Source organism: Mirounga leonina, unplaced genomic scaffold, assembly GCF_011800145.1.
Source record: "Mirounga leonina isolate KUSES-001 unplaced genomic scaffold, KU_Mleo_1.0 Mir_260, whole genome shotgun sequence".
Lineage (NCBI taxonomy): Eukaryota > Metazoa > Chordata > Mammalia > Carnivora > Phocidae > Mirounga > Mirounga leonina.
Window position 1 is genome coordinate 534268 of NW_023270642.1, and position 15944 is coordinate 550211.

At 41.2% G+C, this 15944-nt stretch overlaps 1 long non-coding RNA gene across 1 annotated transcript in view; it reads left to right on the forward strand.

The window, feature by feature from the left end:
• Positions 1–15944, forward strand: part of LOC118026615 — a 30534-nt gene that overhangs the window by 10532 nt on the left and 4058 nt on the right. The window contains exon 2 of the long non-coding RNA XR_004683630.1: positions 14968–15069. This is a non-coding gene — a long non-coding RNA (uncharacterized LOC118026615). The remainder of the gene's footprint in view (positions 1–14967; positions 15070–15944) is intronic.

Consider the following 15944-nt stretch of genomic DNA (forward strand, 5'->3'; position numbering starts at 1 on the left):
CAAGAACCAGGAGAGAGCTTAGAAGAAAACTTCTCATTCATATTCACAACGAAAGCCAGGCTTTTACCAAAAAGAAACACTCTGAAAACAAGAATAATTCTTTGAAAAATAATTTAAACCATAACTGACAAAAGTCTGTATGACAGTGAAGAATATAATAGATAATTCTAAGAGCCATACGATGTTGATAGAGCACACACAAAAGAAGGAGAAAGATCATGAGAAAAGAGCATCTTGGAGAACAGATTTGGAAGTCTAAAAATAATCAGTTCTAAATGCAAGAAAAGGAAGCAAGGGAGAATGAAAAATTAATGAACTGATAGAATATAATTCTTCAGAACTGGAGAAAGGACTGTGTTTGCAGATTGAAAATGTTCACCAACCAAAGAAGGAATTGCTTTTCAAAAGCCCATTTCTAATATCATCAACTATGAAGGATGTGAGGTTTTACCAGAGCTACAAGTTAACAAGGAAGAGGATTATAATTTGAGAGATTCAGAATGGAATAGTAGACCAACAAGGTACACTTTTTGGATAATTACTTGTGAAAATACTTCAGGTAAATAAAAACAGAATCGCAATAAAGATCTCAAGAAAGACAAAGATAATGTACAAGAAAGGGCAGCAATAGTACAAATTCAATAAAACTCAAAGTTAAATGTAAATAAATTTGGATAACTGAAGTATGATGCAATTAAAAGTGATCTTGACAAAGAAGTCATATTCTAAGAAAAATCTGAAAAACTGGGCTGATTATTCAGTAAAGCCTGGGAAAGGAAAGTGTAAGGGAGGGAGGGGAAAGTGAAAGCTTGCAAAATGTCCCGACTGAGGTCTCTCAGTAGGAGAGAACATAATTCTCTGATGTGATATTAGACTCTGATAGAGAATGTGGACCCACATTTCTCTGTTAGAATATAATAATGACTACTAGTAGAATTAAAATAATATGTAGAACTGCCTAGCTAATAAAGAGAAAAAAAAGAACACATGAAAACTGACCTATAAATCAAGAGAGGAGGAAGCAACATTAGGGGAGGGGTCATTTCTGCAATGCTCCCTCATGCTGACCTGCCTTCAACCTGGCCCTTCTTAGCTTCCTCTCCAGAAGAGTTGTCTGTGCCAAATGTATTTGTGGACAGAAGGAAGCACTGGGTGTTAAAAGAGATGAACTCATGATTGACTTCATCTCATCCACGTTATCTTTTTCCTGCATCTGGTGGGGAAACTGACTCCAGGCCTGAGGAGGCCCTGCCAACCCTCTCTCTCTCTCTCTCTCTCTCTCTCTCTTTCTCTGCATGCTCATTATTGCTTCAGAAAGTCAGAAAGCAGGTGGGAATCGCACCATTCAGATTTGGGAACGAGGAGGAGTGGGAGCCACCTCCGGGACCTCATGTCTAAACCACATTCTGGATACCAGCTTTTCCAGATCTCTGTGTTTAGGTGTTTGTGTAGCAAATAGTAGAGGGAACACTGTTTCCCATTTGCCTGCTGGGAAAAACCCACGGCAAGGGAACTGATTGGCTGGATCAGATGATACATTTGGGGAGGGGTCTTTGATCAGAATAACATAATGTCAAACGGGTAAATCTTCAAACGTACCGTAACAAGAATGGCTCCAGCTGCAGAAACAACAGCTACAGAAAGGGGACACTCAGACAATGTAGGAGGTGGGTACATGGAATACTTTTGAGGGGAGGAAGAGCAATTGAAACTCTAACAACATTTTTATTTTTTTATTATTTTTTTATTTTTTATTTTAAAGATTCTATTTATTCATTTGAGACACAGAGATACAGAGAGAGAGAGAGAGCATGAGCAGTGGGAGAGGCAGAGGGAGAGGAAGAAGCAGGCTCCCGGCTGAGTCAGGAGCCCGATGTGGGGCTCGATCCCAGGACCCTGGGTTCATGACCTGAGCCGAAGGCAGATGCTTAACCATCTGAGCCACCCAGGCTCCCCTCTAACAACATTTTTAAAGTGTATAAACTTTGACCCAGAGATTCCTCTTATGTAATTTACCTTTGCAGGAATACTTGGTCATGGCCATGCAAAAATTCAAAGATGTTCAGGGCAGCATTTCCTTCAATAGGTAAACCACTGAGAGAAACCCTAAGATTTCATCAAAAGGAAACAGATTAAATACATTGTGGTGTATCCAGTCAATGGCTGCAGCCAGTAAAAAGAATGGGGTTGCAGGGCGCCTGGGTAGCTCAGTCGGTTAAGCATCTGCCTTCCGCTCAGGTCATGATCCCAGGGTCCTGGGATGGAGCCCCGAGTCAGGCTCCCCCCCGCCCCACCCCGCTTGCCCAAGGGTCTGCTTCTCCCTCTCCCTCTGCTCCTCCCCCCTGCTCATGCTCTCTCTTTCAAATAAATAAGTTTTTTTTAAAAAAGAATGGTGTTGATCTATACATATTAGTCTATAAAGTTATATAAAATTCATTGTGGAACATTATCTTACGATCATATGGACCTGCGCACGCATGTGTGTGGGCGTGTGGGTGTGTCTATCCTTAGAAAGAGGTCTGGCAGCATATTATCTCTCTGGTCTTCGGGGAGAGTGGAACTATAAAATGGTATTCACATTTTTCTTTTTGCATTTCTGTATTGTTTGAATTTTCCACAGTGAGAATGTTAACTCCTATTAAAAAAAAAAAGATAGTCTATTTAGTGGAAAAATATTGTTTTGGAGGAAAAGATTGTTTTTTTTTCTCCCTATTTTATGCAAAGAAATGCTCATTGGGTAATTATTTGGTCTCCTATGTCACCTTGCTCATTTAGTCTTAGCAGTGGTTTAGAAGTATTTTTCTAGTTGATTTGCTCAGAATACTCTTTTTTGTGTGTGTGCCAGTTTTATGGAATCTAAGAATAAGCCCATGGGCTCATTCTGGTTATTTAGTAATGTTTAAACTTCCCATGTGACAGACTCATTATAACCTGATAATCAATATAACCATATATATACATATATGCTAAACTATACATTATTACTTGATAATATAACCATATGTAAGTTTTAAAAATGAGAATGTATTGCTTCCAAGGGGTTCAAAAAGCTTTATGGGCATAATCACAGAAGATTTTAAGAGAGTACTAAACACTAAGTAGAGACAGAGGCTACAACCATTTTATGAGTGGAAAGTGAGGTAGTGTGAGCTATGCTGGCCAAATGTAAGAGTCTGGAAGAGCCGTAAAAGCTTTCCACCCTTTTCCAAACATTCATCCAGAAGTCCTTTGCCTCCTCTTGAAACCATTCTGGTCAAAATTCTTGGTGGTTGTAGTTTTTGGTCTGCCAGTAATTATCACCTCACAAACATCAAAGCCATTACTATCCGTATTTATCCATAGTTACAATAAAGTATCCAATACTATCCATATTACTATCCATATTTATAATCCATATTTATCCATATTTACTATCCATATTTATAATCCTCACAAACAGCAAAGCCATTACTAACCATATTTAGACTTGTCAGCAAGGTTGTCTTATGTCTATATTTGCATTATTTTTAAGTATAGCAATGCTTCAAAGGCACAGAGTTTTTTGTCCTAGAGCATAAGCTGGACTGCTTCTATTTAGAGTATTTCTTGTTTTCTTTAAAAAAATAAGCAGGGGCGCCTGGGTGGCTCATTCGTTGGGCGTCTGCCTTCGCCTTGGGTCATGATCCCGGGGTCCTGGGATCGAGCCCCGCATCGGGCTCCCTGCTCCGTGGGAGGCCTGCTTCTCCCTCTCCCGCTCCCCCTGCTTGTGTTCCCTCTCTCGCTGTCAGATAAATAAGTAAAATCTTAAAAAAAAAAAAAAAAAGCAAATGTAGCAATCAAGGTTGTAACAATTATTTTTATTTATTTATTATTATTATTATTATTATTATTATTATTTATTTGACAGAGAGAGACACAACGAGAGAGGGAACACAAGCAGGAGGAGTGGGAGAGGGAGAAGCGGGCCTCCCGCGGAGCAGGGAGGCCGATGCGGGGCTCCATCCCAGGACGCTGGGACCATGACCTGAGCCGAAGGCAGACGCTTAACCGACTAAGCCTCCCAGGTGCCCCAACAATTATTTTTTTAAATGAAGGTTGAGAAAAGTCTGTCTTTCAAGTTCTCCAGAATTTTAATAACTGTTTATTGACTGTGCAGCAACTCCCGCGAGTTCCCTGAGTGCGCTGGCATTTGCAACACTTCCTTTTTCCGATCTGTCTTTTGAATCATCTGCAGACTTAACACGGTTAGTAATCGCGTCTGCTGAAGGGCACATTTCGTCTTGACCCTCCCAACAGTCACTCCCACCCAAGGCCACTGACTAAGGCTTCTCCGGGGTTCCTTTTTTCACCAGGCACTTCGTCTCTATATATGGTAATGGTGCTCACACGGATCAGCCGCTCGCCTTGCTAGCAAAGCTGGCAAGTGAAATCACGCGGAGAAAAGCTGACACTACCGTGGGCCAGGGTCGTTTGTCTTCCGGTAACGGTGAGTCAGTTACCAAGGCAGCCGCGTCTTGGCGGAGCCGCCGATGCCCAGTACCCGCTGGGCAGCCGCGCGGTCCCGGGGCAGCTCCGGCGCGCTCCCGTGCGGCCGCGCTCCCGGGCAGGGCGTGCGGGCGGCGGGCGGCGGGCGCGCGGCCGAGCCGCCCGCGCGCAGGCCGGCCGCACGCCCGGAAGCCAGCCCGCTCCTGGGGCTGGGCAGTGAGCCCGATCCCAGCCGGGCGCGCGCGCTCCCGAACGCCGCCGCGGGCGGGGCGGTCCTCGGCGCGGGCCTCTGTCACTGCACTGAAAAGAGAGCACGAAGAGGAAGTTCAGGGGAGGGCGAGAGCAAGCCTATGGAAGGCCCGCTGTGTGGAGGCATACCTCGAAATAAGCTGTATGTTTTTTCCCTAGTAGAGCTGGTCAGGAAAAAGCTCAGGTTATTCACAACGACCGGAGATTTTAGGAAATGTGTAGAAATAAGAAGTCTTGAATATGAGCTTGTTATTAGCCTTGATTTTTTGGAGGGGGAAAAACAAACCTATCTTCAAGCTGGCTATCTAAAAATATTAGACTTCACCAGGCACTTCGTCTCTCTCTATATAGAGTTTTCAACCGAATTTCATACTAAATAAAATACTTATTTTACTTTCTAGATATAATTAGGAAACATGTAGGAGGATATTGAATGTTGCCAAAATATCAAAAAATGCGTAGATGTCTCACAGGCTTCTCTGCAATGGAAAGGTAGGATTCACTGTAGTGTGTTGCACAAAATAGACACAAAGGATGTACCAAAACCATCTTTACAAAGGATGCTGACTTAAGCCACTTTCCCAAGCAATTCCATATTAGAGTTGGGTTTGAAGTCCACTGTCAGCTTCTTTCTATTAAGTGATTAAGGATAGTTGTATCCAGAAGCAGAAGGATAAACTGAATGTCTCCTTAAAGTAACTTTTGGTAATGTATCTCAGCCCTGGGCTGTCCGGGCACATCACTTTGGTGATGACCGTGTATGGCTTTTGGGAATAATCTCATTGCTATTCATCCTGACCATACCTTCCACCTATAAATTCCTACTGTGCCCTTCCCACCTGAACGGCCCCAACCCTGCCCTGCAAAAATGAATGAATGAATGAATGAATGAATGAATAATGCATTATAATCAGTATGGTCTCATTCATAACGTCATCATTACCACTTTCATTATTTGTCCCCTCCACCATTTCCTACCTGGGTTGAACAAAATAAAGTCAATTCAACAAAAAACTTCAAAAAAACAAAACACCCCCAAAAAGCAAAGTATGCATATTCAGGTCTGAATAGACTGAAAATCCCTCTCTCTCTTTTCAGTGGAATGTAGATAGATGTTAGGTATAAAAGTTGTGTTTTCTTAGATGAGCTTAAAGGGCAAACAGAAATGTGTGAGCCATAGTTCTTCGTTTTTCCACACTGTGGCTTTCATTTTTTTTTTAATGGGATGGAGAGAATGTAGTTATTGTCTGCCATCTAGTGCACTAAGTTGGAATTGTGTCTTGTCATTAAGATCTAGTAACTAAAATTCATAAAAATAGTGTACTGATTCAAACAAAGAAGGATAGATTCTACAAACAATTGTGCTTTCAAGCTTTGGAGATCCACTCTTTAGAGAAGACCAATGACAAGGACACAATACTGAACATTTATTGCAAAACTGGAGAGCGGGAGTTGATGTTAGATCGAGGTGGAAAGAATCAAGAACACCCACTTACAGAACCATGTAATGAATAGCTGTTCGTGGTGAGGAAATACTGTTGTAATTGATGAATTGACTGCATTCAGAATGCTCTGTGGAACAATGACTTGAAATGATCCCCCAATAAAGTAAAGCACGAAAAAATAGTGTCAGTATATACTGTCTTTCAAAGACCCGGTCTCAAACACTTGCATGAACTCCAGCCCTTGTTTCCAGTCATCCAGTCTTTCCAGTTTTTTCCTTCAAAATGTTTCCTCTCTCTCTCTCTATTTTTTCTATTACCACTATTAAGAGTGGGTAATAGACTTTTTTCCATATTACTTTCCATCTTCTTAGCTCTGACCAGCGTACATACTAATGACCTTACAATCTTCCTTATACACTGGTCGCTGTTGCTTGAAAAACCCCTGGACCTCTATTTCCCTTTCTTCGTCCATACGTCCTCACCCTGGTTTCATTGTAGCTTTAATCGGGTCTCATCCTCCCTGCACAACTCCATTTCCTTACTCTTACTTTTTTTTTATTATGTTCAATTAGCCCAACATATAGTACATCATTAGTCTCTGATGTAGTGTTCAATGATTCATTAGTTGTGCATAACACCCAGTGCTCATCACCATGTGTACCCTCCTTAATACCCATCACCTGGTTACCCCATCCCCTCACCTCCCTCCTGTCTGTAACCCTCAGTTATGTTCCCGGAGTCCACAGTCTCTCATGGTTTGTCTCCCTCTCTGATTTCTTCCCATTCAGTTTTCCCTTCCTTCCCCTGTGGTCCTCCATGCTATTCCTTATGTTCCACATATGAGTGAAACTGTATGATAATTGTCTTTCTCTGCTTGACTTATTTCACTTAGCATTTCCCTACTCTTCTTGAACGTTTTGCCAATCGCTTCATGGTCCCTTGAACGACCCAGCTCATTGCTTTGTTCAAGTCTTCATTGGTGCAGTACCTCTCATGAGGAACGCCTGTCCTTCCTTCCTTTGCCCAGCCAACTCTGCTTCATCTTTCAGGATCCAGCCCAGCTGTGGCCCCTCCCTGGATACCCCTCTTGCCTGTGAAGCCTTAGGGGAATTACAGGTTATATTCAGTAACCGAGCACTTGTGCAAATATGGTCCGATGGTTTACCATTATTTCACAGGTTTTTAGTCCCGAGTCCTCCAAAATCTATTGTGAAATACTCTAGGCCAGGTATTATTTCTTAACCCTTTTTAAGCCCCCCTCAGGGTCTACACTTCTGGGAGCACTGGGAGCTCATGGATACTTGTGGATTGGTTTTCTTTATCCTCAGCACAATTCTGCAAGGAAGAATGGAGCTGGCACTATTATTTCCATTTTACGAACGAGGATGGCAAGGCCCAGAGCCCTTGCAAGACTTGCTCTTGTCCACGACAGTGCCAGACTTGCTCTTGTCCACGACAGTTCTCCTCTTGTCGAGAACTTCTCTTGGAACACTTTGCTGCCATTGGACTGGTGATGATAGATGAAGCAATGCCCTAAGCCCTCCTTTATTTTCAGCTACGTATGTTATGTTCTTATAGGTAACTGTCATGAGCTCATATTGTAGGAAGCAGCCAGGCAACAGATTATAATCAGGGCATGTAGCTACGTCTCCCACTTGGCAATTTCGGTTCTTTCTTGCTGGTTATGCCACATTTTCAGCCCACACCCATCTGTCCTGTTTGAAAACCACAAACGGTTCCCTGGGCAGATACGACATTCTTCAGCACGGCCCTCGGACTAAACGATCTGTTGGGACCTTTAAACAACTATGGGTCTGTCTCCTGACCTTCCTCACCTGCTGAAAGGAATCCTGTTGCACCCAGGCTCACACTGCTGCTTATTAGTTATGAACTACCAGTGCCAGGCTGTCTTAGCCAGAGTTGTTAAGGGAGTCCGGGAGGATTTCCAGGTAGTTCCAACTCTGGCCACAGGATGGATTCATTTTCCATCCTGTGTGCACCTTGGGTGACTTGCCAGCACAGCAGATGATGCTTCCATTCCCAGACTTATAGCAAGGGGTCCATCCACGGACGCATTGGCTCTCTCCGGCCTGGTTAGTTTGCGGGGAGGACTCAGTAGCAAAATGAAAATGTCCTATCCACATGCAGCTAGGCAGTTCAGAGGGATGGCATTGCCGGAATTTGTCCTATTAAATATCTGGAAAATAAATACTAACAAGATTGTTAAACTATTCTACTAGTTTAAAATAACTATGTGTATTAATTGAACAAAAGGCAATAGAAAAAGGCTTAGATTGTTTAAAGAAAATCTAAGCATAGTTGTAACCAGCAACTTTTATAACTGCGTGTCTGAGGAAATTATCAGAACGAATCCAAAAGTGTCACGAAATGCACTATTATTACCTTTATTTTATGAAAATACTGTTAAGACATAAAAAAGATTGGTTTCCAACTGAGCTATAAAAAATTTTCATGATAGTACTGGCAGGAAATTTTAACCTAAAAATTAGACGAAGAAGTTTCAATTTTATTTTATTTTATTTTTTAAAGATTTTATTTATTTATTTGACAGAGAGAGAGAGAGCAAGAGCAGGAACACAAGCAGGGGGAGTGGGAGAGGGAGAAGCAGGCCTCCTGCCGAGCAGAGAGCCCGATGTGGGACTCGATCCCAGGACCCTGGGATCATGACCTGAGCCGAAGGCAGACGCTTAACGACTGAGCCACCCAGGCACCCAGAAGTTTCAATTTTACACGATGAATCAGTCGTAGAGATCTACTGTCAAGTGTAGAGCCTATAGTTAATACTGTATTGTGTCCTTTAAAAATTTTTGCTAAGATTTTATGTTAAGTATTCTTATCACACACACGTAGATAAATAAAGCAGGCAGGGCGAAACTTTGGGAGGTGATTAATATGTTTACTACATATACTGTGGTGATGGTATCATGGGTGTATACTTATCTCCAAACTCATCAAGTTAGATACATTAAATATGCACAGCTTTTTGTATGTCAATCATACCAATAAAGTGTTATTTTTTTAAAAGAATTAGATCCAACTAAGAAACTGTCATATGAAGTGTTAGATGCAGAGTACTCATGAAAAGCCAGAATTACTACACCAATTACTACCTGAAGAACAATGACATCCCTTCTTAAGCATACAAAATATAAGCACAAACTTAACTGCCATCAGTCCTCCCAGGAGACCCGAGAAAAGGTGGACTAGCTACTCTGATCCCTGTTTTGCAGGCTTAGAAAGTTAAATGGCCTCCAGGCCTTACATGCCTCATACTGTGGTGGTTGTGGTGGTACCATGGGGCTATGATCTGAAGCCAGGCTTCTGGACTTCACATCCATGAACTACTCATTCACCAGTGTGTTAAGATACAAACTCCATCATGATGTAATATCGACTATTCAGTCCCTGGAATATGTTTGCAAAGAAAACTGTTTTTCCAGTCTTGTGAAAATTTGAATGTTCCTTGAGTAAATTTCTAATGTGGCACTTTGGAAAAAAATCCTTACAAAATGTCTTGTACTATCAATGCGACTGTGTGAGTCACCTAGATTTTATGAATCTTCCTATCATTTCACACAAAACTTTGTTAATGAAGAGGACAGAGGACTGAAATCAGACCAATGGTTTCTGACCCTTTTTTTGGCCAGTGCAAAGCTACTTGCTACCATCAGTAACTAGGATCAGAACCCCTATGGCTGAGAATATCTCATCAGTTAACTTTGGACACACTCCTCACAAAGCAATATAACCCAAGATGTGAGGTTGGGCACACTGGGGGCTATTTCTTATCTTTGATTCTTCTCAAATTTATCAGAAACTCTATTCCTGAAGTTCCAGATGCAAACCACATCATTTCCATTTAATGTGACAGATCTGCACTGATAGATGGTGTTGACATCCCATGATATATTGGAACATCAGATTTCCTGCTGACAAAATCCTGGGTCGGTTTGTAGGAGCAAGTCAACTTAGTAGAAAATACCATATTGACTTTTCATGTACGAAGGCTCTAGTTTCTGACTTCTTGAGTGCCTAGGGAAGGTTATTGCCATTGGAAATGAAAGCTTGATTGATTAGGACAGAGATGTGCCTTTTAAAAGATTGAATTGCTGGCCTTAAAGGATCAAATTCAACTCTCAAGAGGGAGGCTGCCCTTATAATTCTCTTTTCTCCCTAGGCAGTTGTGATTCTTTTTTTTCCCCCATGCCTTGAAACAGTGAATTGTGGAAGATCATACTGTGTGAATAGTCTTGTGTAAATTGTGCCTCAGGTCTAGGTCTGGAGATTATAATCTGTTAGTAGAAACCTGAAAAAATCCACAAAATACAGGCAAAGAAAGAAATGTTTTCTCATTTTGAATGATGTCTGCAGGAGGGTGCTCTCAGTGGGAATGGACATTCCATTATAAAAGTTAAAAAATGTAGAGTACTTAATAATGGCTTCACAGATTGTCCTGGCATGCCCCTGGACACACCATATGTCCAACTATAGCTGTGACTCCAGTCCGATTTAACTCTGTTTCCTCGTATCTGATCAGCATGCCGCAAATGCTGGGCATTCTCTGCCCTTCTCTTGAAGTAGGCATTAGGCTGCTGGTCTGGACCATTTCTATCTAGATGATGGTGCTACCCGTGTTCAGGTCCCTTCTAAGGCTGGCTCTAAGTGGCTTCAAGGCAAAACCTTATCTTTTCGGGCGCCTGGGTGGCGCAGTCGGTTAAGCGACTGCCTTCGGCTCAGGTCATGATCCTGGAGTCCCGGGATCGAGTCCCGCATCGGGCTCCCTGCTCGGCAGGGAGTCTGCTTCTCCCTCTGACCCTCCTTCCTCTCATGCTCTCTGTCTCTCATTCTCTCTCTCTCAAAAAATTAAAAAAAAAAAAAAAAAAAAAAAAGTTAAAACCTTATCTTTTAATGGCACACAGGAGCCAACTGGACGGTCAGAGATGTTCTAGGCAGGGAATTATGTTGATGCCCAACCCATTATAAATTGGCACTTGCATAACAAGGTCAACCAATTTGGTTTTTGCCTTTTATAAGTTACTCAATTTATGTGGTTTTGGTTAGACAGAATCTGCACACGTACACAGTTCAGGGAGTGTGCAGGAATACATGGTGAAAAGTTACTCTTCTTGCCTTCATCCTCCACTGACCCAATTTCCCTGTCTTGTAACATCTATTTTTACCCATTTCTTTGTTCTTCCAAAGACAGTATGTACCTACATTCATCCACACGTACACGGGCATGTGTATACGTGCATATGCTTTTTCATACAAATGATTGTGTATTCTATACCTTGGTTTTAAACCTAACAGTATGATTTGAAGCTGCATCAATCTTTCTTGACTGCTGTATAGTATCCCATTTTGTGGCTCTGTTATAATCTATGCAATCAGTTGCTGTTAATAAACTTGTAAATCATTGCCAGGCTTTTGCTGTTACAAACAACTCTGCAGTTGACATCTTTGTACATCCATCATTCACATATATACAAATATATCTGAAGGATAAGTTTCTTGAAGTGGATGTGACAGAACTTATTTTTGTCATAATTAATGATATACTTCTGGTTCTTATTGATGCTTTTATTTCTGTCTTTTACTATGTGGTCTGTGTTTTGTCTTTCCTTTTGCTGATAATATGAAAGATTTAAATTCTTAGTGGTTTATTTTTATAAGAATGTAGTATACTTAAGACCACTATTTCTTTGGGGTGCCTGGGTGGCTCAGTCGTTAAGCGTCTGCCTTCGGCTCAGGTCGTGATCCCACGGTCCTGGGATCGGGCCCTGCGTCGGGCTCCCTGCTCTGCAGGAGGCCTGCTTCTCCCTCTCCCACTCCCCCTGCTTGTGTTCCCTCTCTCGCTGTGTCTCTCTCTGTCAAAGAAATAAATCTTAAAAAAAAAAAAAGACCACTTTTCTTTAACATTCTTTGACTCCTTACTGTATATATAAATGGTGAAATCAGCAATTGCCATTTCTTCTCCCCAGTATTCCTTCTAGTTTTTGACTTTTGACTTTTATATTTTTCTTAATGTTTCTATTTGTATATTTTAAAAAGTCATATTAAATGATGTTTATCAGCTTTGATGCCTGGGTGTGAAAGTTAAGGAACTCTCTACACCTACACTACCTTCCTCTTTATCCTCTTTTTCCTTTGAATTATGTTATTTATATAATGTTTCCATTGTAAGGAAATCTTTCTTTATCTTGGATATCCAGGACTTTACTAGGATATGTCTCAGTGTTGATGGTCTGATGTGAGTTTTTTCCCCTTGAATAAGAAGTGCCATTTAGAATTTAGTTTCCAGTCTCATTAATTCTGGAGCTCATGAATGTTAACATCCATCTTAGTGCTGACTTAAAGCTTTGCAGGCCTCAGAACGAGGGAGGTTCAAGATAGTATTTCACTGACTCTGGGACATCCTTTTTTTTCCCAAGGGGACATTTCAAATTGTATAAAGATGTGCCCTTCCAAGGTGTCATCTTAATTTTAAAGGGCCCCAAATAAATCCCTCATAACTTTTATTATCCACTTTTAGCACCCTTCTTCCCTTGTTACTACAGCTTTAAAGTGAGCTATTATTTGTAGGAACCTTTTAAGGTACAAAAATGAATGACCTTAAAACTTATCAACTATATCTCCAAAAGTCAACTTGGGGCAACAGTCTAAAAATCTCAGAGAGAGGGATGCCTGGGTGGCTCAGTCATTAGGCGTCTGCCTTCGGCTCGGGTAGTGATCCCAGGGTCCTGGGATTGAGCCCCGTGTTGGGCTCCCTGCTCAGCGGGAAGCCTGCTTCTCCCACTCTCACTCCCCCTGCTTGTGTTCCCTCTCTCGCTGTGTCTCTGTCAAATAAATAAAAAATTTAAAAAAAATCTTAAAAATCTCAGAAGGAATGTTATGTCCTTGCTCTGCAATGGCGTTCTCAAAAAGCCCCATTAATAAGAATTTGAGTCTTATTTAGGTTTACTGAGTATTTGGTACCAAGAGAACTGATGACGAGTTTCTTATAGTTCCAGAACTCTCATACTAGAAAACTTGACTCTCCTCTTTCAGAAGAGCAAAAAATATTGGCCCAAAATATTTATTGGTAGTTTTAAAAATTATCATTCATATCATATGCTTCCTCAGTCCAGGTATTTCAAAGATCAAGCAACTATGTCCCTTACAATTTACTGGGTGTCCCATTAGATTTCTAAGGACTGGCAAAGTGAGTCTCTATTTTATTCACCTTATTTAACTTTAGAAAGGGTATACATTTCAATAATTCATCTTCAATCATTCCACAAATATTGAACAATGCCAATTCTGTTTCTAGAGCTGTTACGGGTGAGTGGAGATAGAGAGATGACACCAACGACAGAATTTAACATTTATTTTGAATTTAGGATGTGCCAGCCATTGCATGAAGCATGAATTATCACATAAAATCCTCAAGATATTCTCATGTCTTAACTTTTGTTGTTGTAATACACAACTTCAATATCTCGGTGGATTACGACAATAAATATGGATTTCAGGATCATATTACATTGGGGCTGAGGGTCAGCTGCAGCATTGCAGGCCTGTGCTGAGTTCTACATGCGTTCTCATTCTGAAAACCCGGTTAAAGATGCTTTCTGAGATAGCAAAAAGCCTGGTGGAAACTTGCGATGCTTCTGAAATCATCTTTTCAGTTATGACAAACATAGTCTTTCATATCTTTTTAGCCAAAGCAGGTCACATAGCCACATCCAAAGCCAGTGGAGCAAACAAGGATACTCCATTTACCTAGAAGGCTGGTAACAGCCATGAGAAGACAAATAATCATACACAAAAAAATGCAATCTGCCCCAATTTGCTCTTCTGACCACAAGATGCTCTCACCTCTTCCCAATGTACTTAAAACTACCAGGCACTGGGCTCAGAAGTCCAGAATCTCGTAAATATATATTATATCTCCTTGCTGCTCTTCTTGATTAGAGACCCATGAACTAAAGTGAAAAGTTGTCTGTCTTCTTCCTCCCCCAAAACTAATATAATACAATAGTGGAGTAGGGACACCTTATTAAAAGATTGCAAGAATGGGAGGTACATACCAGTCACTGGTTAGTAGCAGTTCTGATGTTCCACTGAGCAAAAGTCGCAAGCTTGTCCACCCTGATGGTAGGGAATGTTCCTTGATATATTCCAGTTACATTTTCTGGGAGTCATTTCTCAGCCTGTTGTTCTCCATGAGGTTTGACTGGACAGCTTTTCCTCCTCCATTTTCCTCCTTGGCCTCTTCTGACGTGAGTATTGGAAAACATGCCATTTGTGACTGAGAAGCTATCTCAGATTGCTTCGCCCCTATAGAAGATTAGAGACCAAAGGGTTATTTTATTTGAATACTTATAGTCTCTTCTAATCTAGGTTGGGAGTGCTTTGGCAATAGATTTCTCTATAAAACTGTTTTTCTTTTTAATCAGTTTGATTCCAGTAAGTTCCATGTAAGTCAATAGCCATACCCATTACTTTTTAAGAAATACCTTCATAGGTACTTTGATCTTATCAAGCTTCAGACGGACTGCACCTTAATTTCTTTTCCCTGAGCCATTTGTCTAACTGAGATAATTTACTAGAGCCATATTAATCTAATCAGTAGACTTGACAATGGGTGTATTGGATCTGTGAGCAATCTTCATCTTAATTTGAGACTCTTTAACCTGTTAGAAATGAGAAAGTTTCAATTTTCAACCCTAAAAGTTCTGGAATTTCTGGATATTTGCAGCTCTGCTGGACTCATCTGGGCTCTGCTCCTTGTGTCTTCTCATTCCAGAATCCAGGATAAAGAAGTAGCCACTGCATGAAACTTGATGGTCTCAGGGTGAAGGTTTGAACATCGTGGGAACATGGAATGCCTCTGAAAACCTCAGCTCAGGTGAGGCAAATGGCTCATCTATTTATGGCCCATCTTGGCAAGTCACAAGGTCCACATCCTCAGTCAGTGGGATGAGGATGTCTACAGGGAAAACTGAAAAAGAGGAAAAGGAAATGGATAATTGTGAATAAATGATACAATTTCCATGCCTCATGAGGCAGATACTGATATGAATCTCTTGGTAGAGAAAGAACTTGAGGTACAGAGAGAAAATTGAGGCACAGAGAGGTTGAGAACCTTGTTCCAAAGTCCTACGGCATCTTATTGGTAGAGCCAAGATTTCATCCTGGGGAGTCTGACTCCATGGTGTTGAATCATTTTCTAGATTCTTCCTCTGGGAACTCTCATTTTTGTGGAATAACCCATATCATCTTGTCTAAATTTTCAGCAGGCTTTAAGAAAAACAATTTTAGGGCACCTGGGTGGCTCAGTTGGTTAAGCGACTGCCTTCGGCTCAGGTCATGATCCTGGAGTCCCTGGATCGAGTCCCGCATCCGGCTCCCTGCTCGGCAGGGGGCCTGCTTCTCCCTCTGACCCTCCCCCCTCTCATGTGCTCTCTCTCTCTCTCATTCTGTCTCAAATAAATAAATAAAATATTAAAAAAAAAAAAAGAAAAACAATTTTAAAGAAGACTCAAATATGGCAATAATAAAGCTTTGTAAAATGCTGTTACAGATTTCTTTGAGAAATAATTCATTAAATTGATGCCAGTTGTAGCTTGTGAGATCATAAAGCTCAGTGCAGGAATACTGAAAACATGAAGGTAACCTTATCACAGCATGTTCAATAATTGGATCCCTTCAGAGGAGTTCTGAGCTTCCTCTCAGAATTGCTGTGCTACACTTCCACCCAGAATCAGAGAATATAAAAACTTA